The following is a 24,752-nucleotide window of genomic DNA, read 5'->3' as shown; positions in this document are numbered from 1 at the left end:
AGTCGCTATAATTCCACAAAAACGTTCCCTACTTCGAAACTATTTCCAATTATAAATATGAAGTCTCAAACTATCGTTTTAAAAATTTCCACTTTAATCTAATTCCCCACATGTTCCATCCCTGTAATACAATTCCTCGTATTTTCACATAAATCGCCATAATTTTATGAAATTCCTCCTTTGAATAGAAACTATCTCGATCAGAAATAAAAATTTTGAAGAAATACTTTCACAAATCACACCTTAGTCCAATTTTCCAAATTTTCTGTCACTGCGACAGTCAACTAAACTTTGAGTTAAACCGAATCCATCAACGCTCTAACTTTCGTATTCTTAAATCTTCAGATCTCTACATTGCAAAATCATTGAAGTTCGAAGACCTTAATTTCCTACAGTTCGTAAACCATCAAATTTTCAAAATTTTCAGTCCCTACAACTTAAAATTTTCAAACCTCTGAATTCCTAAATCACTCAGAAATTCTTAATTTCATAAATCTTTAAATTTTCAAAACTCCGAGTTCCTAAATTAAATTCGCAAGCCTCCCAATTCCTAGATCACTCAACTCTGAAAGCCTTAAATTTCCTAAATCTCCAAATTCACGAAATTCCGAGTTCCTACAGCTTTGAACTCTCAACGTTGCGAATTCTTCTAAGTCACCGAACTCCGATGTCTGTTAATTTTCTAAATCTCCAAATTTTCAAAACTCCGAGTTCCTAAACTCAACTCTGAAAGCCTTAAATTTCCTAAATCTCCAAATTCACGAAATTCCGAGTTCCTACAGCTTTAAACTCTCAACGTTGCGAATTTTTCTAAGTCACCGAACTCCGATGTCTGTTAATTTTCTAAATCTCCAAATTTTCGAAACTCCGAGTTCCTACAGCTTTGAACTCTCAACGTTGCGAATTTTTCTAAGTCACCGAACTCCGATGTCTGTTAATTTTCTAAATCTCTGAATTGTACAATTTTCCAGTTACCTTCTACGAACACAAACTCGTGAAGAATAGAAAAATAAAGAAAAGATCCGCGTTAGAATCTGATCGCAGAGCACGTTGTCCCGTTGGGTCGCGACAACTGCACGCGACCGTGCGAGCGTAATGGAATAGTAATTGCCAGCGGGACGAACGGTAATCGCACGAAGTAACAGCCGGTCGTATTGTCAGGAAGACGAGACGAGATCTCCGGTATCGATGGCCAGAACTCTTCCTGGTATCGAGCGGCGACCGCCACAGGCGTACAGGCCACGAGAACGCGCGTTAACGCGTACGTACGCGGAGCGGATCGGTGGCGTGGCCGATCGTGGCACACGTGTGTTACCGATACCTTACGTGCATCCGTGTCCTTCCACGTGTGCATTAACCTGCTCGTGCGTGCGTGCTTGCGTCTATTTATACTATCGTATATGTTATAGTATACGTATAGCAGTTACACATGTATATATCGTAATTGGTGAATTGATAAAGAGAGGAGTTTCCTGAGTGACGGGTCGTCGTCGTCCTTTCTAGCTTCGAATATGTATAGATCGGTTCTTTCATGTGCTGCACGTGTTCATTAGATTGTTAAGCAGACACGAGATAAAATTAAATTCTAGTTACTAACAATTTTTTTATCAATGTTTATTTCTCCAGACATTGAACATTTTTTAAAGCGTTACAAATTTTTCACCAGTTTCACACGTACGAGTATTCTCGCATTGGATCAAAAAGATGAATTTTGAGGTAGAGAATTTATTGACTCGCAAAATACTTGTCATTAAAAAGTGTTACAAATATTTCGTAGAAAGAAGACGATTTTATTGATTATTCAAAGAAAATATTTTAGTGGCTTGAAATGGACGATTCGTTTAATATAATATATAAACGAAGGATATGATTTATTTTGACACCATGTTATTCATTTAGAATTATTAAGTGTTGATTATTGTACATGTTTGATTTGTATATGCTTAATGGAAGGAACAGCATGAGTTGACACGTAGAGTAAACGTAAAGGTAAGGAAACAAGAATGCTAATGCATGAAGAAGAAAAGGTAGCTGACTGAGAAACCAAGAGGAACTATACTTGTAATTCTGGTTCCTCTTTGCTTTCCATTTCGATCAAGCTGATCGAAAACTGATGTATCGTAGATACTTGCTTTGATAGTTAATAGCCATTGCAAAATGTAATTCTGTTTCTAATCAATAAATTAGCCGATCAATGTATTCGAGGTTACAATATCGCGTAAACGTTGTGTAACGTTGTTCAATAATATTCACAACGCAACACACCAGTTTCTGCTTAATCATCCAAGTCGATGCACTTTGCACGCGGATATGTACTTGCTCAAGTAGCTCTACTTAACAACCGCTAGGTTTTCTTATATAATATATAATAACTCGAGCAATCAATACCGTACTCGATATACATAAATAATAAAAATAATAAAATAAGTAATAAAAGAGATAAGTGTAACGATAAATAAATAGGTAGAAAGTATACAAATTTCGAAATTTTATTTATTCTCTAACGAGTTTCGACCATTTATTATTTTAGCCGAAAACTATGGCAGAAGAATACGATAAATTAAATGTCCTACTTTTCACAGAGAAGTAATTTCAAAATTCAGTGCATTATCAATTATTCTCACGTTATCAAAATTGTCTCTTTATTTGGTTTTCGATCGAGATATCAACTTTTTCATACTTTTCAAAATTTTCGAGATATTTCTCGCAATATTAAGATATTAATTAAATGTCCTACTTTTCACAGAGAAGTAATTTTAAAATTCAGTGCATTATCAATTATTCTCACATTAAAAAAATTGTCTCTTTATTTGGTTTTCGATCGAAGTATCAACTTTTCTATACTTTCCAAAATTTTCAAGATATTTCTCGCAATATTAAGATATTGCTTGTCTTTCTAATTATATCTTTGATCTTCTACTTATCTTAAATCTCTGTCAACGTATAAATCATTTTTAGAAGACCTACGTCATTCGACAGATTCTTCTTCCTTTCAATTACGTCACAGAAGAATCGTCCGGTTTAACCATGAAATAACATTAAAATAAAAATATATATTTATCGCGTTCTTCTGCTGTGCTTTTCGTTTGTATAAGCGCAAATCAGGCTAAAGATATCGATCGGACGAGTCGAAGCTCGTAATCAACAAAGAAAATATCGCTCCATGTAGAATTAACGTGCAGGATGAAGGAATTGAATCTCGTAATGGGCGAATCGATGAATCTCATCGGTTGGTAAACGACTGGTCGTCCGCGTGTCGTGGAATTAAGATATCGATCTATTGAACCGAGCCTCGCGATTGGGGAATCGCCGAACGAAACTACCTGTTCGCAGAGTATAATATCGTCGTATAAAATCGATCCTTTTGCGTCTTTTTACCGCGTCGCACGTGTTCATTACGTGGTTGAATGATCATCAGCGAGGAAAAGTTACGACGATGCGTATGTTACTTCGTTTTAGTCGAACGATTAGGGGGAATGAGTGATAGGCGGTTCAGATATGAAGCAAGGAAGCTGACGTAAGGATATTTTACGCGGAAGATTGATGACGATCTCTCATCGAGTCTATATTTTTCTATTCTGTATAGTTAACGAAAAGACGTAAGATTTATGGAAATTTCAAAAAATAAGAAAAAAAGATCGTAGAAATATTGTAGAAACTATTTAAAAAAAAAAAACATAGTTTTAAAAAGATCCTCCTATCTCAATCACTGATTTTCCTATAAATAATTCCACAAGTAAATATAATTTCCATAATTTTGGAAGTCGAACGTTGCGCATATATTTCCGAAAGTGTATCTTAAAAAAAGGAAGGAACCCGAAAGTAGGAAAGACGAACGTTTTTAATAAAATACAGCAAATAGAAGGATACCGTCGGATGCATGAGAAAGCTGCGACGCGATTAATTACAGCGGAAAAGGTGTGTAAAATCAAAGATTTCGTACGTGGTCGCACAGACACGTCCCTGGATCGGAATCTCGCGCAAGACAAGACGCGGTCGATTGCGTTAAAGCGTAAAAATAATGGATGTTTTGTGATCCATCCGCCCGTCCGTTCACTCAACCCGAAGCCTAGTTCCAACCTGGTGCGCCGGACACACCACCTCCGCCTTCGTCCTCTTCCTCTTCTATCGTCTGCTTCATTCCATCGAGCTTCGTTTCTTCGTACTGTACCTGACAGCCTGGAGCTCGGCTCGTAAGTAAAATAAGTGTTTCTATCCGTTGCGAGGGCGGCCACCGCCTGCCTGGCGGTCCCGTTCAGCGCGTACACGCAACGCGTGTTACTCTTGCAGAAGATATTTTTGATGAATTTGGAGAAAATTGGAATAATAAATTCTGGAAATTTATTGGCTTGCTGGCGATCAGGAAATTTGAATATTTGTCGTTCGAAAGAGAAGCTTTGAGGTTGCCGCTCTTTGTGTATTTTATCACTGTATTTTATAGGATTCTATAATTATTAAGTTATTTTATTCGTTTTGAAATATTTGTGTTACGAGTATGTTTCCTAAGAGGTCGAAAGGAATAAGCTGCAGGAAAGTTTTTAGAGGCGAAGCTTCTCATGAAACGAATGTTCTGAAAAATCGCCGGTAATAAAGTTTAGCTGAGGATACGAAAAATATAGAAGATGGGTAGTCATAGTATAGCAAGATGTAGTCATATTTTAAATTATTGACGTTTCTCTTTATCTCTTTCTACCAGCTTTCTAGCCAATCTCATCCCTTTTGAAATGAAATTGATGGAAGCCGCGCGAAGATTTCTTCATTTTTAACCAGCTAGTACGTTCAGTGGTTTTCACCGACGATTTCGATTGCCTCTATTTAAAAACAGATATTTCTGAACATTACCGAAACACGTATATATATATATATGTGCAAAATTCTCATTGGAAACGTTATACAGATTCTCCATGAAAAAAAAAAAAAAAAGAAAAGAAAAAATACCGAAAGAGACCTAAAAAAGAATACTTTTCACCGTAGCATTCATTAAAAGCTCCTCTCTTCGACCATCGTCATCGTCAGAAGAGACTCGATGATCGATCGAAATTTATCATTACGCTGCGTTCGGTGGCGTTCAAAGTAGAAAGGAATTCGAGGCGAACAGTAGCTAAAGAATGAAAAGGAAGAAAAAGAAAAGAAGCTGTGGAAAGAAATCTCGATCAGATAGATAGATAGCCACGATCTATGCAACACCTATGCGGAACAATCGCAGCTCTGGTGGGGCAAAAATAGGCACAGTGACAGCTTTCTTCTCGCGTGATAAATTTACGAGAGACATATAATGCGTCGGAATGGCTGCCTAACTGCACGTATTTCTGCCGCGTCCAAGCTCCACGGCAGCTTGCTTGGAAACTCGACACCTTTGTTAGATTCGTCGTTGTCTTTATAAACTTCTCTTCAGAAGTCCGAAGGCCTGCGTGATTCGCGCGAGTTTCCAAGTCGCGATCATCAACGCTAGCGCGTCGTTGTTACATCATTCGCGGCCTGTTTTCTAATTTGTCGAGCACTGAATCAACGTAATCGCGGAACCGTTTCATGTCAGACGTTAAAATACCAGTGGAAGAATATTTTGTAGATTGCGGCATACAAATGATCTTTCTTCTTCCAATCTGCGATATTATATCCTTTTCGTAACTCGGTTCGAAATTCTGGCAAAGGATTCTAGAAATTCAATTCTATATTTCGTGTAATGGTTTCGATTACTAGTTTAGACTTTAGGCTATTTATTTTACTAATTAATTATTCTGAAAACCCCGAAACTTTTTTAGCCTTCTAGAATTAAAAAAAAATCCTTGTATTATATTTTATATATTCTTCTTCTTCTCAAGATGTCTTCGTTGTATGAAACAATTTTCCGTTGAGCCAAATATTCGAGACCTCTTTCAATGAGCGATTTAGGTAACATTGTCGGGAGAAAGTGTGCAAATTCAGTCCAATATTTCGCAAACATTAAATGTCACGGTGAAGTATATTTCAATCTATCGTGGCTATCAGGGTAGAATATGTAAAATTCGGATGGCAATCAACGTGTCGATTGATTCACCGATTACTTCACGTAGCAGCCATTCCGCCGCAATTCGATTAAGTAAGAACGGAGCCCGGGGACAGAGAGAAACGCACAGAGCGGCGTTCCCGTTCCCATGAGCGACACAGCATCCGGCGATCCAATAAATCCCAGAATAATAGAAACAGTCGATAGAGCGGAGTCGATATCCTTCCTGGTGCCGCAGGAAACGATCGCGGGCCGTCGGTCTGCTCTCGAAGTCGGTCATCATCGCCGGCGAATCCAGTTACTTCTCGCGCGCCGGCCACCAATCGATTCGTCTCCGTCGGGCATAACCGATCCGTCGATATATCGGTCTTTCCTGCGTTTAGACGCATTCGTGAAGGCTTCACCTGCGTGAACACCTGGTCGCCTTCGATACCTTTTTTTAGGTATCCCTTCTATGACTGTCGGTATCCTTTGATACCTAAATTTCAATTGTTTACAATTGTACTCGTTTCCTTTTAGTTTCTTATTTTTATGCATTTTATTTTATCTTATTTAGATTAGGGCGGATCGTGAGAAATTTAGTTTGTGAAGATGTATGATATTTTTTGGTTCACAAGATTTTTCTGTGTCATTTTGCGTCGATTCTATGGACTACATAACGCAGAATGATATTCAACTTTTTAGATCACTTCGACAGAATCGTATGTTTCTGAGAAGATGTCTGAAATTCAGGGAAAAATCGTTCGATTATATGATATTTCTCGTTTTAATCGTATGCCAAAGATTTTCTTGAAAAAGTTAGAAGCTTTCTTTCCGGTCAAAGTTTCAAACCGCATCGAGATTAAACACGTATATCAAAGACTCGAGGATCGCAAACGAGTTTAAGATACTCTTTGTTCCTCGGAAAATAGAAATTTGCTTGTAGCAAATTCGGTTCGCGAAGGTTCGTTTACGATGTGCAGGAATCGTCGAGTGGAAAATGTTCTCACGGAAGTGAGATGTACGTTCCACTGATCTGTTATAATATAATCGATTTGAATGTAGCTTATTTGGAATTATCGCAGGCTAGGATTTTGTATTGGATCGCGTAGGTTTAGTCACGGTCTGACGTGATTTGCTTGTTAATCGTCACGCAGAGATGTGGTAATTTCATGGGAAAGAAGTTTTTAGGATTTATCTGTGACAGGTACTGTTATTCCACTTCTATATCGACTATTTCTCTGTGCAAGAAAAGAAATTCGCAGCCTATTCCAGTTCGTTTCTAATCGTGTCTTACACGTTTGCCCAATTTGCTCCATTTTTAAATTTCTCTCCTCACGATTCGACACAGTTCGCTGTTTTTCTCGTCCCGAACTTCGATCCGTTTTTATGATAAAACCATCGAATAAATAAATAAGGATAAATCTGAAAATAAACTCGAAAGATAATATTTATAACATCGTCGCATTTTTATATTCCTCAAGGCATGGGGCCGGATCAATGTAATTTCTGAGTCATTACTTCGTTCCCTAATCGATCTCTTCCAAACGATTTCGCGTAAATGGAACGGTACCTTGAATCGATCGATCGATATTAGCTTCCAATTCACAAGGCGGGGATGATCGTGAAGAAGGGCGAGGGGAGAGGAATGGAAGGTGAGAAAACCTTTGAATGGAGAGGAGAGGTGGACGAGCACAAAAAGTAGCAGAGGTCTGCGGTGGACGACTTTCCTATGAAGCTCAGGGTGGAGGACGCGGGGCAGGATGTGCCAGGACCAATCAATTGTACACGCCGGTCTCCTTCTTCTTTCCCCCTCCATCTCGATTTCCTAACTTTTTTTTCATCTTTTTCTCGCGGCTCCTTCCATCGAAACGTCAAGCGAACGAAGCCTTTGTTTTTGATCGTCGTCGGTTATTGTCAGGGCTGGCGTAAGGAATTTTCGCGGATGCGAGAAGATTTTAGTACGAGTTTTGTACTTTAAAACACGATGTTGAGATGGCAGGAAGTAACTGCTTGTGAATTATATAGTGGCTTTCTGTTTCTGAGCTGGGTGCAACAATGTTGGGCGTGGGTGGATGAAATGAGAGTCGCCGGTGGAAACGAAAGGATCTTGATGCGTAGGCACAGGTGTTTTAATGCTTTCAAAACGTGACCTTGCGGAGTAAAGATTTGCGAGGCTGAAGGAAATTCCTATAACGTATCCTTTGCTTCGATATTTTCTTACCCAACTGGGGATACTTTACAAGGTGCACTACGGAAAAACGAATAGTTCTTTTTATCTTCCACGAACTTGTAACAAACTTGTACATTATATTTCGAAATTGTAATTTCAATTCTTGAAAAAGAAATAAAAGATGTTTCAACTAAACTACCGCTCTGTCCAATCTCATCTCTAGAATCCTCTCCATTTTTATTTAAACCATTAATCATAGCTTAGGCTTTTCTTTCGCTAATATCTTTCGACCAAAATCGAAATCTACGGCAATTCTCTATGAAAAAATCGCAAAATAACGCAAAATATTGCAAAAATAACGGAAACCCAAACCCAAAACTTATCTTCGCATGATCAACCGAATAGAACCTCTATCGACGTCTCGGCCTATGCCGACCGTAAAACTTCGCACTCACCACCATTCCAAACCAAAGAAGAAATCCTCACTGAGAAATTCTCTGTGTGTTCTACTGCAAAAATAAGAAAGAACGACTCCCAATGCAATATTGCGTTCCCTTGCATCATCGACAGCACAGTCCATTTTTCTAATCATGGATTACGATCGCGATCCAGGAAGGTCAAGAGAAGCGTGCCAATCGAAAGTGTTTCGTATGCCAAGTCAGTATACGGCCGAACCCGTCGTTTCCTAGCCTGGAAGATCGTGAAAGTGTAAGAAACTGCGTTGCAGATCCACCGCGTGCCGTTTATCGGCCAAGCATCGATAAAAATGCAAGGTGGCACGCGGCCTGGACCTTCACTGCCTGTGCAAGCGGCACGGTGGGCGGACTAGCAACGACCAAGGCGACTGAACTGAACTGGACTAGCGAGATACAACGGGTTCCGATTCCTTCAGGCGCCACGCAACCAACGGAGAAACTGTTTCCTGCGATCGATCGTTGCGCCAATTGTCACCTGATCGTAGCCCGGCGATCATATTCCGATTTTAACGATCGCGGTTTGCTGAAAATTTCCGAGTTTCGCGTTTCGAGGTTGATCTTGGAGTGTTGAAAGGATTTAGCAATTCATTCGGTTAAAGGTTGGTGATTTGATTTGGTGGAGTCTAAGTTAAAACTGTTGCATCTGCACTACTTTGTAGACTGAGAAAGCTGAGTTTGAAATTGACGAAGTTCGATATTATTGCGCGGAGGAGCTAAAAAAATTGAATGTTTGTTGAAGAACTTTCTAAGCAGAATTGTATCGTTACGCATTTGTATTCTTTATACTTATGAAATATATGTGGATTGATTAATTGCGTTTGTTTGAGAGATGAAGTTAGAATGGTTTAGAAGCAGTAGGATTGGAAATATCTTGAAGCTTAGTGCTTTAATCGTGACCTTACGAGTTGTGATGGAAATTTGCGAATTTGGTGCACGTCTAGGCTGCGATTTTAGTTCTAGAAAAAAATTGGAGATTGCAATTTTATACTGATTTTACTCGAAGCTTCACGAGTTCTGAGAAAGGTGGACGAGGTTCTGTGAATCGTCGGATATGAACAGTAAGAGAAATGGTGTGACGATCAGTAAAAATATATTATCGTAACTGCCTTTTTTTTACGAATAACATATAGGAAGAATATATTAATAAGTGTATATTTAAGTGCCGTGGTGATTAATTATCAAGATGGTATATTAATCTTTTGCTCAAACTAAAGAGATAAAATCTACCGCCTGCTATAAGTTAAAGACGAATGAATCGATGTACGGTGACTTAATTAGACAAAATTAAGAGCAGTCGATTCTCATTTAGAATCCTCTATCTAACCGAATGGAATGAGAATGTTGCATGCATCGAATGTCTTTTCGCTGGCGAGAAACTGGTATTCAAAGTGGACGGGATGGAAAATAGAGGAAGAAGAAACAGACGCAACCGGTCCTTTTTCTAGGCGGGAAAAACTCAGTAGGAAGTCCGCGATATTACAGTTAGCCACGTGTATAATCTACCGATTATCCACCTGATCCCAAGCGATCGGACCATTGTATTCTATCGGTCGAAATCTCGTCGACTACAATGAATTTCTGTTTCGTAGCCTTACCGTTAATGCACACGAATCGATAAAAAACAAACATGGCAAAAATCCATGTCACGATGTCCCCTTCACCGTGACCAGGAAACAGTAGTAGATATTCTACGTACAATAATCTTTAATCTAAAACAAAAACACTATTTCTTGTAAAAATATCGTGTTTTCACTTTGGAAAATTTTGCCCCTGCGATCTTCACCAAGCAATGCAATAACGATGCCAAAGCTTAAAAATTTGTATATTTCTTATATTTTAAGACGCTAAAACACGTTTAACGATTGCCTTTTCTTAACAATTATCTATTTGCGTTAATTACGTTAGAGCGAGATTCTTTCTTACTTTGTCAACTATACGTCGTATTCATTTCTACTGGGTATAATAATCATTGAAAATTCGAATAGATCGAAACATATAGAATGTTTCCTCGTCGGAGTAAAATTGTTTTCGACTGTACATAGAAATAAAAAAATGTTGAAAATGACAACGTGAGTTCGCGCTCGCCATCCATATGCAGATGCGCTAATTACAATAAATAGTAACTAGAAGATAGTTCCAGATACAATCGAGAGATTTAATCGATAGGTTTAATATGTTCCTTTGTTTTTATCCCTAGTTCATGTAAGAAAGTGCAATAAAGGTTTTTCGGTACAGAACGGTGTGATAGATTTATCCAAAGAATAAAATAATAGCTATTGTGATCCTATCTCTGAATACAGAAATAACAACAAAAAACATACAGTGCTTCTAGATATTTCCGGTAAGATGTACAATTGTAATCCGGATATACTAATGACGAAATTGTTTCAATGGAAACAAAGTCGTCTGAGACGATGCTTTCCGTAAACGTTAACAGGAACGCGACATGTATTACACATACGTATGCAATTATGCGTTTCTTCTTCATTCTCGATGACGAGGGTAAACGAAAGCCTTTTTTTGTTTCATAAACTGGTTAATCAGTGGACGATATAAAGACGCGTAATAATTGAATAATAGCTATAACAGGAGAATAAAAAGAATCGAGCTGAGGATTTTTAATTTACGCCTTTGAATTCCTCGTTTGCTAGAATCGTGTGCAAAGAATATTCGATTGGATGCACGAAACAATTTAACGGGTAGAACGAAGATAATGCCAGGTTGTCGCTAGCTTGACTTTTTCATAGTTAATTTTACGTTGAGATGCTTTTTACAGCACGTCAGGGATAGTCGTATTACGTTGAACGCGTGTACTGTAGTTTGTTTAAGGTTTACAGAAGATACAGAAAGATCGTATAATTGCACGAAATGACAGCGAGTAGGTTACAACGTGGAGTTGCACGAGTTTGCCTTGGACGACCTTTCATTACTGATCGTTAAAATCGTCTAAACGATCACCGTGCGGCCGACGATGAAAAACTGTACCGTTCCATTAAAAGATATGGGGGTGGCCTTGAAATCTGGCGTACGCCTCCATTAGCATAGAAATCTGTATTGTTTCCTGTGTACCTGAGTGTTTCTGCAATTATCACGTACACGATATATCACAATATACAATGCGATCGTAAAACAGTGTCCTGCGTTCGTTATCATGAAAAATTTTTCCAAGCATGAAAACGTATAGTATGAAATTGTACGTTATACAGCAGAACCTCGTGTATCCGAACAGGTTTGGACACAAGGCAGTTTCGATAACACAGATTTCTCGGATAACTATCCTCTCCAATTCCTTTTATTAGTTCAAATACGAGCGTTACAATTGCATTCTCCTTTTTTTGACACATAAATTAATTTGTATAAAAACAAAGGGTACACGTATTGCGAAATTACGTTTGATCGTAGTTCGGCTAATTTACTCGACATTAACTTGTCGGTATAAACTACCATAAATAAAGTTTTAGCGTATATGAAATTAACAGGACGATACTTTTAAAGAGTTGAAACGCAGAGACAAGCTTGAAATGTTAAAAATCTTGACCTACGCCACTGTGATTTTCAGCTGAAGATTCGCGGAAGGGAAACTCGCTCGTACGTGTACGAACTGCAGAACGGAAAGCGCGATTTGGCGGCAGGTATCGAAACGAATCGCGTCGCCCCGGCTCTTTCATTTCTCTTCGTGGCAGATACGTGGCCCCGTCGCGTCGGTTCCACGAGACAAGCGCATAGATGCGACGATCGTGCTTGAAGATAGAAAAGTTGCATAGCTGGTCGAGGGGCTCGGGAAACGGGTCGCGATTCGTTGCGTGCAGAAACGGTCTGGCGCGGACCGCATTAGAATATGTATTCCAATCTGTATCGAACGTTCCGCGTTACTCATATCGCGCGGCTGTAAACGCGTGGGCTATGCCGTGTGCTATTTAGTAATTTTCATAACGGCCACAGATATCGTTCCTTGGATGAAAGAAAAAAAAAAAAAAAAAAAAGAATGGAAAGTGTATCTACGTACCAGGTGTCGAGAAGTGATCACGCAGCGGAGGCTGTTTCTATGAATATCAATACGATTTTTCAACGATAAAACACACTATAGGAATTTTACGGTGGTATTGTGAAGGCTGACACGATTTTATTACACGACTGTATAGCACATATTGTTTTTCAGATAAAAGATGTCGATACGTACGACTTATATTAAAAACGAAAGTTTTTAACGCTGGAACTATCATATATCATAAGCAGATAATAATAATTGAAGCAAGAGAAATGAATAGACAAATCATTTTTCCATCTTACAATTAGTAGAACTTATGCTTCATTTTTCCAATAGCATTTCTTAGGAATCATAGAATCAAACGTTTGGAGTCCATCGTTTTAAATCGTCAAAGTATCGTGTAAGTTTATTGTTTGTAGCTCCTTGCTTTTTAAATGGCAATTTGATTTTATATTCGAGATTTTATTCACGTAACGAAAAATGACCCACACAATGAAAACACATCATCGTTATTCGACAGAAATAAAACACAGTCGCTTTGAGAAAAATATTCAATAGTAGGTGTCCTAATGTATTTATAGCCGATAGCATACTATGGTTGCCATTTTATCTTTTTATACCAACGATGCACTCATCTGTAATTACCCTAAGAATATCGTTCCGAGTCATTTTTATTTTGTTTGTTATTCTCGATCCTAATTTTTTCTGCGCTCCTTTTATACGCGTTTCGGTTCACCTTGAGCCCGTGAAAAGGTAGAAATTCGCGGCCGAAGCTTGTTCCGTGACGCCTCTCGCGGTTTCGAGAGACGTCTACTCTGGTTCAGTGAGCAAAAAGTCAATATTAATTTCCGGTAGCTCTGATGGATTTGTCATAGTTCCACCTCCGGTCACGAACGCCTCGTAAACGACTCGCCTCGTCCCTCCTCTGTTCGATAAATGGGTGACTGGACCGGCCATTACTGAACGAGATCGCTGGTTCGATCTACGATCGACTTTGTAATTATTTAGATCGCCTGATCGATTTACTATCCAGCCTTTGATACCGTTTTTCTTGTTTTACGAAGTTTGAACTAGTTCGAGATGGATATCCGTGGGATTTCTTGTTGGAGATTTGGTTTAAAAGATTGAGATCGCTGGACGTTAAGTGTTTGAGAGTACAGTATGGTTTGAAAGGAAATTGACTTCCAGATGGAAGTTTCTTGAGCAGAAATACCGTTATCGGTTAATTAATCCTTTTGTAGCATAAACAGCATTTGATATTTTATCGCAAGAGTTTTCGTAAACGTTTTCGTAACCGATAATATATCTGTTGGAAGATGGAGATCGGCAAGTACAGTACGGCTTGAAAATAATTGTGACTTCGATCGAAAGTGGGAGGGTGAGGTATCGAGATCGAACGACTAATCGAGCGTATCAAGTTGCATTAGTTATTGTTCCATTAGACGGAACTCGTTCTCCAAGCAAGCGTTTGCTCTCCGAAACGATAAGTGACATGTCAGGAACGACGTTGGTTTTGCTAATTTGACTTTCGCTCGCACCCGTGTTACGTGCCTGTTTAACGGGTTATTAGTCCGCCGTGATTGCACCGGCGCGCTCGCGTTAACACTGAATTCTAACATTCAGGGAAACAGATAACTTTCGAATTTTTCCCCTATCGTTATCGTTATTTTAAAACGAAGTTACGAAAATCGTTGCATAGATTGTTCTACCAAATAGTAAAGGAACGAAGACAAACAAGTTAGCTTTTATAAAAGCAATTTAAGATTATTATTGTGAAAATTATACTATTATTTATCCATACACTAATGAAACAAGGAGGTGGCGAATTATTTCTCAATATAAAATCAGAATATACAGTTTCTTGTAATTCATCAAATAATCAGGAAGAAAATACAAAAGAATCCGAATTATCTCTCGAATATAAAAAATAATATATTTTCTACACAATAAAAGTACTAACAATAATTCACAATAATCGATTGAGTAACACATTCGGAATCATTGCGCGTGTCACCGATGACAAACGACGGACGAAGTGTGATACCTACATTACTTGCATGAGAACATAAATCTTCTCATATTTTCACCAGGAAGAATCTTGTCTAGCACAACGTTTAAAATCCAAAAACGATGCGTACAATCTCAACGAGTTCGACCAGTCTCCACCCTTCCGTGTACTTAGAAAGCCATTACTCAAGAAATTCCAAGCCGTCCGGCAAATTCAACCGATCCAACGGTAGATCCCTATCCGTGATCCTCTAGCTACCGTGGATCTCCACTTGCCTCTGTCCACTAAGAAAAAGATCAAGCAGAGCCGAGTTCTCGATGAAGATAGAAACGTTCGGGGTCAAGGAATCGGCAGATGAACCAGCAGATAATCACGGAACCGGCGTTTATATAGAATGTAGATGTAATCACCGGGCTCGCAGCACTCGAAACAGAGGAGACTCTCTCGAACGCAACCCAGGTTCTGTATCTCTCTCTTTCTCTTTCTTTGGCAATCGAGAGGCCAGATGTTGATCCTTGCCAACGTTGGTGGGATGCAGCTTGGTACCTGTTACCTGCTACCTAGCGTTGCACGATGGGGGATGAGAACGAAACCACTCATGGGATTAGAGCGTGCCACGTGCCACTACTTCTACAGGTGGCTCTTTAAAACTCACTTATCCGCCTCCTTCTCCGAGTCACTCCCTCGCACGCGTCTCTATCCTTCGTGGCGCGCGTTTTCAGCGAGAAAAATTGACAGGTATCGGTCAGGAAGATTGATCCTTTGTCGTTGGACCGCCATGGAGAAGACGCTTGAACTTCGATGTCGAATGACACAGACAGTGTGACTGCGGTGAATATTTACGTATCGCTTCGACCAGAGTTGGTAGTGACAGTAGAAAAATATATCTACAAAGAGTTAAAGAATGGATGTTTCGATCATTTTTGGAAGTTTACGTGCAGTAACATCGAGGAAAATTAGGGATCACGCGTTTCTTGAGTTCTTCGGTTAGCGACTAAGAAATTGTTAGACGACGAACAGTTCCCGTAACAGGATATCGTCTACGTTTATTATATTTCTTCTCTGTGTAGAATGTTTCATTCGATTAATAAGAGTTGACGTCCGGATAAGTGGGGAAATCTATTTAATGGAACTCTAATGAAAATTTCGCTGCAATAAGCAAACTTTTATTTTGTAACGGTATTTATAAAATTGGCAATCGACGGAACGTTACTTCAGCCGGCTCTTTTCTGACTCATAGACATGTGGGCCCCTGTGATGCAAAAAAGTAAATCGATCGGCTCACGACAGAGATCTCGTAAGTCGATCCGCTCAAACGAGCCAAAAAAGAGGGGCCAGTGGAAAAATCGTTTGATCCAATTTACCCTTTCTCGCAGAAAATTCATTGCTTCTTACTTCGAGGCGTGCAAACCATTAGAATTCCAGAAAAAACACCAAGAAATGGGCGTCGGTATAAACAGGTTCCCTGCAAGGTTCGCGTTTTTACGTAATCGAAAAATCGACGGGAAACCTAATTAAGCGGTATGCAATCGCGAGTTTGCGAGTCGGTCGACGAACCACGATCGCGTTCCGAGCCAAACGATCCACGAAATGATCGTTAATTCTCGTTGCACGTGCAAAGTACCTATCTTTGCAGATTGCTAATCAGATACTAAGGTGATAAGGTTGACGCTGCTGTCGAGATTCACGCGATTAATCGTGCAGTGCGCTTTACGATCCTTACGAGTTTAATGCCGCCGATCGTCCCTTGAAATGTGACTTTGTATACCGGCCAATGAAATCTCATACGTTACGTGTAATAAGCGGTGTGCTGTTGGTTTATGGCACGCGTATATCAGTGAAAGAGATAGTGAATATCTGAAAGTGATATTTGTTATGGTCTTTCAGTAGCAGAAAACCGGAATCAGAGCACAGAGTAAAGGCTGAGAAGAGTTGACTGAGAAATTCTGAAGAATCGAACAAGAGTTATAGTTGCTTTATCGAGCAGAGATACGTACGGTGGTGTGATTGAAAGTTCCGTATATCGTTCGAGGCGATGTTCTTTTAGGTTGGTTGTACAATAGACTCGAAAGTTTATTATTTTGGTGGAGAAGCTTGTAACAGTAACATCTGTGTCTTTAAACAGTTTATAGTAGCTCTAATTTCATATTGCATGGTTGTTAGAAATCTATAATGTCAGGAAGTTGTACGGTATCTTTCGTTTGGTATTGAGTAGATAAAAATTGAATTATGTGGCAGCAGATAACGTGGTCTTTCCTGATATGAGATACCGCGGATTTCATAAAGACGCACGTAAGGTTAATTTTTCCAAGAGTAGATATTACTTTAAAAGGGTTGCAGTCGAGCTAAATAACAGACTAATTAAAGAATTCTATCATAAATTCTAGTTCGAAAGATTCTGTCTTATATTCTGTTCCAAGTGACACGATTTGTAAAATTATCGGTAGAAGAAATTATTCCATAATGAAATTCCAGTGAATTCTCCTTATCAAACTCAGAATATCAGAAGAATTCAAACCATCTCCAAATTTCTCCTCAGATTTAAAACAATTCGCATCAATCGCCAAAAGAATAATTCAAGAAATCAACAAATTTCTGCACCCTAAAACAACTTGATCCGTAAGCAATCTACAGACTCCCCTCCCTAAAATTGAAAACACCTTCGATATAACATTACAACGTGAAACAACGCCTCTACACCGCACGCTATCTGGCCGTTGCATCGGTAGAACGAGGCACGAGATTCTCGATCGAAGTCTCGGGGGACCCGATCGTGCAAGAACGGCCGTGAACGGCACGTGCCACGGCTGGCTCATCCGGAACCGGTGATTCGCGAAACCAGGCGCGTCTTTTCCCTTTTAGCTGGTCCACCGGCTGGACAGGAAGCTGTGAAACCGGAATCGAAGCTCGAACGGTGCCACGTCGCGACAGACGACGCAACGCACTTACATACATTACGTATCTGTCACGTGGGCTGCCGCCTCTCTCGCCATGCTCCAGTAGGCTCGTGGATTTTTGTTCATTAACAGGACACCACGCGCCACCGGATTGTCGACCAGGTCGACCCAGTATCGACGTACAGCGCGCGATAACAATTCCTGGGATTTACGAGCCGATTCCTGATAAACCGTGAAACTGCTCGATTCGTCCGCGATGTATCACTTCCACGATGGACCGATGGTTTATGGCGTTTCCTGGTGTTAGAGTTCGAAGGTGGAGCGTGCAGTTGCAGCAGCTGTTCCAGCTTCGATGGGACATCGTGCAGATTTGGAGGGATTAGCTTGCGAAGGTTAACTGATTTGAGGTGTTTAGGTGTATCGGTTGTGAAGGAGGCAGTATTTGTAAAATAATCAGTTCGTGGTTCATCAATTTTGATAGATTTAGCAATTAGCATTTTTAACGTTGATAGTTTACTAATTTTCTTGCTGTGATTATTATAATTTGTTCAAGGATGGTAAGTATATCCAGCAACTTTAGCAGAATTTATATCTTATTCAAACGTAATGTTAGTTAAGTAGTTGCAACTATTCAAAGAAATTATTCGCTTTACACGTTTGGATTCTTAGAAAGGAACACAGTCTTTACACGTTTTTACATTTATTGCCTTTTTCCACAGTTGCGCATTGTAGGCTTTGCGCGATTAAGAGATTAGATTTAGTATGCGCGAAGGCAGTGGTAACAATTAATGGAAACTATGCTGCGATGGATATGTTATTCCAATGCAATTACTATAATAGCAAACATTTTCAAATAACTACTGCAATTTTAACAAAGTATAGACAAAAATCCTACCTGCCAATGGTTTTTCAAAACCTACACATTTAATCTTAAAATTGTTACTAGACTTAAAAAGAAATATTGAACTTCTAACTAGTATCAAACACATTAGGTCTATTAATAATTAATCATGATATTGAATTGATAATATTCATGTAAATTCGCGTTTTATCAGCACATCTAAGGAAATAGAATTTAAATGAAGTACCTCGTTTCATCTATTTTGTTTTTACACATTATGCAGTCTCATAATAATCCAATCGTAATTCAAGACTGTAAAAAGCAAGTGTCCAGAAACTCGTGTAATTTAACGGTTACGTTATAACTACATAAATTCTCAAACTTTCGATCTCTAAGAACGATCGGCAGCTATAGATTCGTGTTCGGTTCACGTTGGTCACTGTACCTCGCTATTAATGTAGATATATGCGTTTGTGAATTGCTGGTGTACCTGCACCACGTGCGTCGTCGCCGTGGCCAAGTACGGGTAATGAGGCTAATGAGCAACCACAGTGATCTTTTTGTTTGATGAAAGCTCGATCGAACGCCGATGCTAATCCCTCGCACGCTCGTAGATTACGTCGACGAGCAGGCTACGCCTCGACTGAATATTCATGCGGGCCATCGAGTGTCGCGCGATCATCGTCGCCTCGATATGCCCACGACCATCGTCTCAACTAGCGAACATTGATGATAAGGACGAACGAGTTCGTGAATTCTTCGATCTTTATGAATTATTCAATTCTTCGGTCGTAATTCGCTACCCCATCGTTAGTGCAAATAATCGTGGTAGACCCGTTCATCCGCTGGTTAAAGCTTCATAAAGCTGCAGTTGAGAAATTATGATGTTCCTTGAGTCTTATCCGAGTAATACGCGAGTTGAAGTTAAAATATCTTTTGACGTATTAATTTCATTATTCCTTCGCACGAGTAAAACGTAGAGGTGAGATACGTAGAATAACAAGAGGATTCGATTTATGCAAAAGAAGCATTTCTATCAAGAAAAAGAAAAAAAATGTAGTTGTTGGAAGTACATGTAACATTGTAGATATTAAAAAGTATGGTTCTACAAATGTGATACTCTTTGAGCTATTCATTTTCTACCGGCGATCATTTCCTCTAACTGTACTGATAACGAAGTTATCGTTCAAAAGGGTCACGTGCATCACTCGCATGATAAAGAGGAAGCTAATATTTTTTATTCGTCCACTCTTCGTCCAAAAATAACCTTACAACTTTCAAAATCTCTCAATCGCTCCACCTTTATCCTTCCTAACGTCGAAGAGAGCCAGAGAGCGTAAAGGAAGCAAGGGAGTATCTCTCGAATTTCCAGGGGAACAGCGGCGATGATCGCGCGCTTACGTAAACAGTAAATAGTGGAAGGCGATGTTGGCAGCTTAACTAGTCAGCCACTGGATAGCCTTAGCCACCGGTAGTAGTCGTCTGAACGCTACCTTTCTTCCTGCTCATCTTTCTTCGCCGGCAGCTCGATCCTCCTTGACTGGCGGTAATGGCGGTGCTCTCGGCGCTTAACAACGCGTGACAATATGCATCAAGAAATTGCCCGAGTACTCTGAACGTTTCACAATGGATCCATACCTTGCCTGTTCGCGGTACACCAACGAAGAAGCACGTTCTGAACCGATTGCAAAGCAAAAGCTGAAGAGTCGAAAGGGAGAACTGTGGCGAGTCTCACGCGAAAACGCCTATACATTATGCAACCAGTGGAACCCATAAAAGAACGTTCGACGTTTGGGATCGAAAATGGGATTCTGGAAAGTATTCATCGCTTCTGGAACGTATCCCATGGGATTTCGAGGTTCGGTAGACTCTATATCGACGCCTGGATTATTTTCTTTTCCCTTGTACTATGGTTCGTCGGTCATGTTTATTAATTTATTCGAATCGGCCGGTGGAATCTCTGGTATTCCAGCGATGATCTATATGGCGAAGCGTTTCACGAGGATTCTATAACTTCCGTGTTGCATTCTTTCTCACGTTAGCCAGTTCGATCGTAAAGCCGGAAATCGGGCGTCGGTTAATACGGCCATCTTTTCCTCTACCGGTCCAGCCAGGTCGATCTGTTTTTAATATTGTTTATGGTGGAATATTAAGCGTTACAGGTTCTAGTTAGTTGTTCGTATAGGTTGGATAGGCCTGGTTGGTATGTGCTGCTTCTTGTTTCTTACCGTGGAATTCGAGGGTTTATTAAGTACGCTGAATGTCCGAGGCTCTATATGAGAAATTCTTTCGCTTTACGAGGCGCTGTGAGATGAAGCTGGTTTCTAATTGATACGATCAGGTGAAATTTGTAATACGATTAAGTGTTTCGATATCTATAACCGTGTAAATTTTTAATTCATAATAAACTAGACTATTCCTTTTTATACGTACACATCTATGGTGGCTCTATACAATACAACCTTCAAAAGTATTCATTTAACCATTTCGTTTATGCAAGTAAATTTTCTCCTGTCTAGTACCATAAATATCATTTAACTATTTCATTTATACTATATTCTTCGTTAAATATGAGTATACTTGTTTAACTAACAATACGTTTCCAATGCCCATTCCAGCTATGAAACTCTGGAATCCTCATTTAACTATTCCATTAACCCAAGCTTATCCTGTAACCTAACAGTAACCAAACACATTTTCGCGAGTAATCCTAACTTCTCATCCTTCGTTACAAAGCTCATTAGAAACGTGCAATTCTTCCTAGAACACTTCCTAGAAAATCGATTAACGTATCCAAACCTTTACTTGGACAAACCATCTTAGAAACCTCCTACAACTTCCTTGTAAATAACAACCACACGCAAAGTTTCCTTCCTTGCGCAGACGCGATTCTTTCGCTGTTTGTCGGTTGCGGTTCTATGTACGTTAGTATGCGACCAAATTCTTTAACAGAGTAACCCATCTGCGAAATCCAGTCAAGAAATGTCGTACAACCTTCTCCTAGACAGTGACCACACGCGAAGCTTCTTGCTCTATGCAAACACGATCGGTTATTGGCATATAGCAGTCTTGGCAATCTCAGCAGTCCTAGTAGAACGTAACCTTTTCACGGAAGAACCCATCTACGAAACCCAGTGCAGGAATCTTTCACAACCTTGCCTTCGATAGTGACCACACGCGAAGCTTCTTTCTCTATGCAAACGCTCTCGCAAGATTCTTCTGTCGTTGGCTGATTACAGTCCTATTGTAGTACGCGACCAAATTCTTTCACGGAATAACCCATTTGCGAAACGCATCCTAGAAACCTTCTACAACCTTCTTCTAGATAGTGACCGCACGCGAGGCTTCTTTTCCTACGCAAACACGATTCTCTGGTTGTTGACTCGTAGCAGTCCCGGCGAGTTCCGACAGTTAGAGGCTCGCTGTCTAAAGAGAGGGGCTAGTTAGCGAGGTGCGCGGCCGTTCGGGGCTGCCATAAACAATGGTTTTAGCGAGTGCGTACACACAGCCGGACTCCCACGGTTCTCGCAAGAGGGAAAACGGGAACGTCTTCTCCAACGAACGAGCCTGGTCTTTACGCGCACTTTGCCCGTCCGACGTTCACCCACTTTGGCTTTAGTTAAGGCCGTTTCTGACCGTGGAGACTTCCTCTCTCTCTTTCCCTCTCAACGATCGTCTGGGCTTTTACCCGACGTTTACTCGGTGTTCTAGCTACATTCCAGCGTCCATTAGGCGACCAGCACGAGCCCCCCTTGTTCGAAACCACGCCGCGGACCAGAAGGTTATCCCGATTGCCTACCAGCTAAACAATCATCCTTCCCCTCTCACCCGTCCTCATTTCCGATAAGTTCCTGCCTTTTTTGCTTACCCCCGGTGCAAACGTTGCAGTTTCTTTGCTCAACGGCGGGAAGCCCTGTCGTTCCGGCGTTAGCCGTCCGATAGTTTTTTCGGCGCGGAAACGACGAGATGATCGTCGGTTTTCTCAGGTTTAGACAGCCATAGGACTAGGCGAGTTTCTCTGGTTACCTGAGATTCGAATAGGTGTTGGGTGCGCTCTCTTTTGTCGCTATTTCGAGTGGGATTTGAACGGGATTGGATTTGATACGAAATTGTTCAAATATTGTCCATAATATCTATATCTTTGTAATGTTATACGTTCTTAAAGATTTGTGATTCTATTTAGAGTATTTAAACTTAGGGCTTTTTTAGGGAATTTCAGGTTTCTCTCTACGAGGAATTGTATATCAAACAGGGCAAAGTTTTCGCGGATAATTTATTTATAGGATACTTTAAATATCACTTTAAACATTTCAAATATCAAGATACTGATATTGATCATTTAAAACAAAATATTACTCGAGATATTAATTAAAACTATATCTGTCGTGGAATACGAAAAAGTATTCCAAATTTTAACCAATCCTTTGCAATTCGAAAAGCTTTTTGAAATTAAAAATTCTGCTTCAAAAAAGAGGGGATTATAAATATATATCAACGTGCCTTCTCATTCTTACCACGTTCAGCGGTCTTCCTCTCTCCATTCTCTATCGTTAAAAACAGAATTAAATAAAAATTTCCACCTGACAAGCGTCCGTAACAGTTCAATTACAAATAAAAAACAAACGATGAAAATTTGATACTTCAAACGATTCTCAGATTTTACTCCCACGCACAAAAAGATTCACGGATACCTTGCGAAAATTGCGGAACACGGGTGCTGTTTGGAATTTCACGGATGACCGGCGAACAACCAATGACAATTGGCTAGTCCAACGTAGCCAGCCCGGGAAGATTTTACGCGATTCTTCGGAGCAATTCTAACCGCGGGAACGAGAGATATTCTCGTCTTTATAGCTACTGATTCTACCGTACGTTTATTAATACGCCGCCAGAGTATCGCTGCCCCGAGAATCCTCGAGTTCCACGAATCGGTTCTAAAGCAAATACGGGAATTATTTTCTGTTATAAGCGGATACTTCTCTGTTCACCACGTAACTTGACTCTGACGAAGTTTTACAATAGTATTTGCAATGGCCTAGAAAAGTAGAGTAAATAAACGCCGCCTTTCACTGTTGTATCGTCGAAACACCAACGCGATTACGATAATCTAGCTGGACAATGAAAATGATCTAGAATACCATTGAAATGAAAAGTACATTCTAGTTGTTTTAACGTAATGACGACTTCTTTTTGATTGACTCGATCGCGTTCTTGCTTCTCATTCGAGAGATTCAAAGACAAAATTCTAGAAGAAACAAAGTCTTCAACTGGAGATACAATTTATAGAACTTGACAAATGTATAAAAATATAAATCTGCGTAAACGTTCGTGGTCTTGTGACTCTATGGAAGATACGGCGATTCCAAATTTTCCCTTGACAATATAGAAGATATCTGTGATGATTAGTCGTCACGATAGAATACGAGTACCGTCTATAACTCATATCGCACAAACTTTCCTTTTCTTCGAACGCTAGAAACGTAGTTACAATTAAAGAACGTCTAGGGGAATATAAAATGTTCATAGTGAAACCAACGACCGCAAATACGAGCGAAACGAAACATTTCGATCGATAGCCTAAAAACTAAAATTCCATAAAATTTCCATTCCCTGGAATATTAAAAACCTCGTCTCGAACAAGTAGTAACGTTTAACGAAAAATCGGATTTCGTTGGCCAATCGAACGGCCACCAACGAACCAAAAATTCAATTTACACCCTGAAACAATCGAATCATCTCAACTTCCTCCGAGCACGGAGGTCGCAAGAAAAGCAATTCTACCACGGTGGAACCGAAATACGGAGCGGCTAAGCGTCCACTGCTTGGCATCTAGGTCGGCGATCCGGCCAGAGTATCGGCCGAAACGGACACCTCCATTCATCCTTTCATTCATCCGGGGAATCAGCGGTGGCTTAAGCCCTCGCAGGCGGCGGCCTTCTCGGGCCCGTAATAAGCAAAAAAGCAGAGGCCTGCCGGGCCATTACGCGGAGAAGAGCGAGGAAATCGTCGACCGAGGGGCGTAAAAAGCGTGGCAAAGGCGATTCGAGCGCGGCTCGACCGCCGCCGCTTCATTTTTCTGCCACTCTCCTCTCCCTCTCTGCAACGCCCGCGACGATGCTAGACACGGCCCGCCATTGTCTACGGTATTCTTGCGCGGGAAAAGACGCGAGAACTACCTTCGGATCGAAACTGTGTTACCATTTTCTTGAAAGGAGGGCGGCGGGGGGAGCTCCGTGCACCTGTGGCGCGACTAACCGACACGGCGGAAAGAAAACGCGGTAGGGAGTTGATTTTTCATGGGGGAGAAGCTTCTTGCGTTCGCGTTCGAGAAGTCTTTGTTCGTCGGGAATTTGTTTTGTTGCTCGTCATTTGAATGGCTGAACGGACGAAGCATGTTGGCTGAG

At 40.3% G+C, this 24,752-nt stretch overlaps 2 protein-coding genes across 8 annotated transcripts in view; one reads left to right on the top strand and one right to left on the bottom strand.

Annotated features, from left to right (window-relative positions):
- Nucleotides 1-24,752, top strand: part of Sv (paired box protein shaven) — a 197,099-nt gene that overhangs the window by 24,980 nt on the left and 147,367 nt on the right. The gene's annotated exons all lie outside the window — the stretch shown is intronic.
- LOC139989889 (uncharacterized) overlaps nt 1-24,752 on the bottom strand; it is a 203,826-nt gene that overhangs the window by 66,040 nt on the left and 113,034 nt on the right. The gene's annotated exons all lie outside the window — the stretch shown is intronic.

The sequence above is a fragment of the Bombus fervidus genome, chromosome 8 (assembly GCF_041682495.2).
Source record: "Bombus fervidus isolate BK054 chromosome 8, iyBomFerv1, whole genome shotgun sequence".
NCBI lineage: Eukaryota > Metazoa > Arthropoda > Insecta > Hymenoptera > Apidae > Bombus > Bombus fervidus.
The sequence above is the reverse complement of the archived record's forward strand: the minus strand, read 5'-3'. Positions and strand labels throughout refer to the sequence as shown.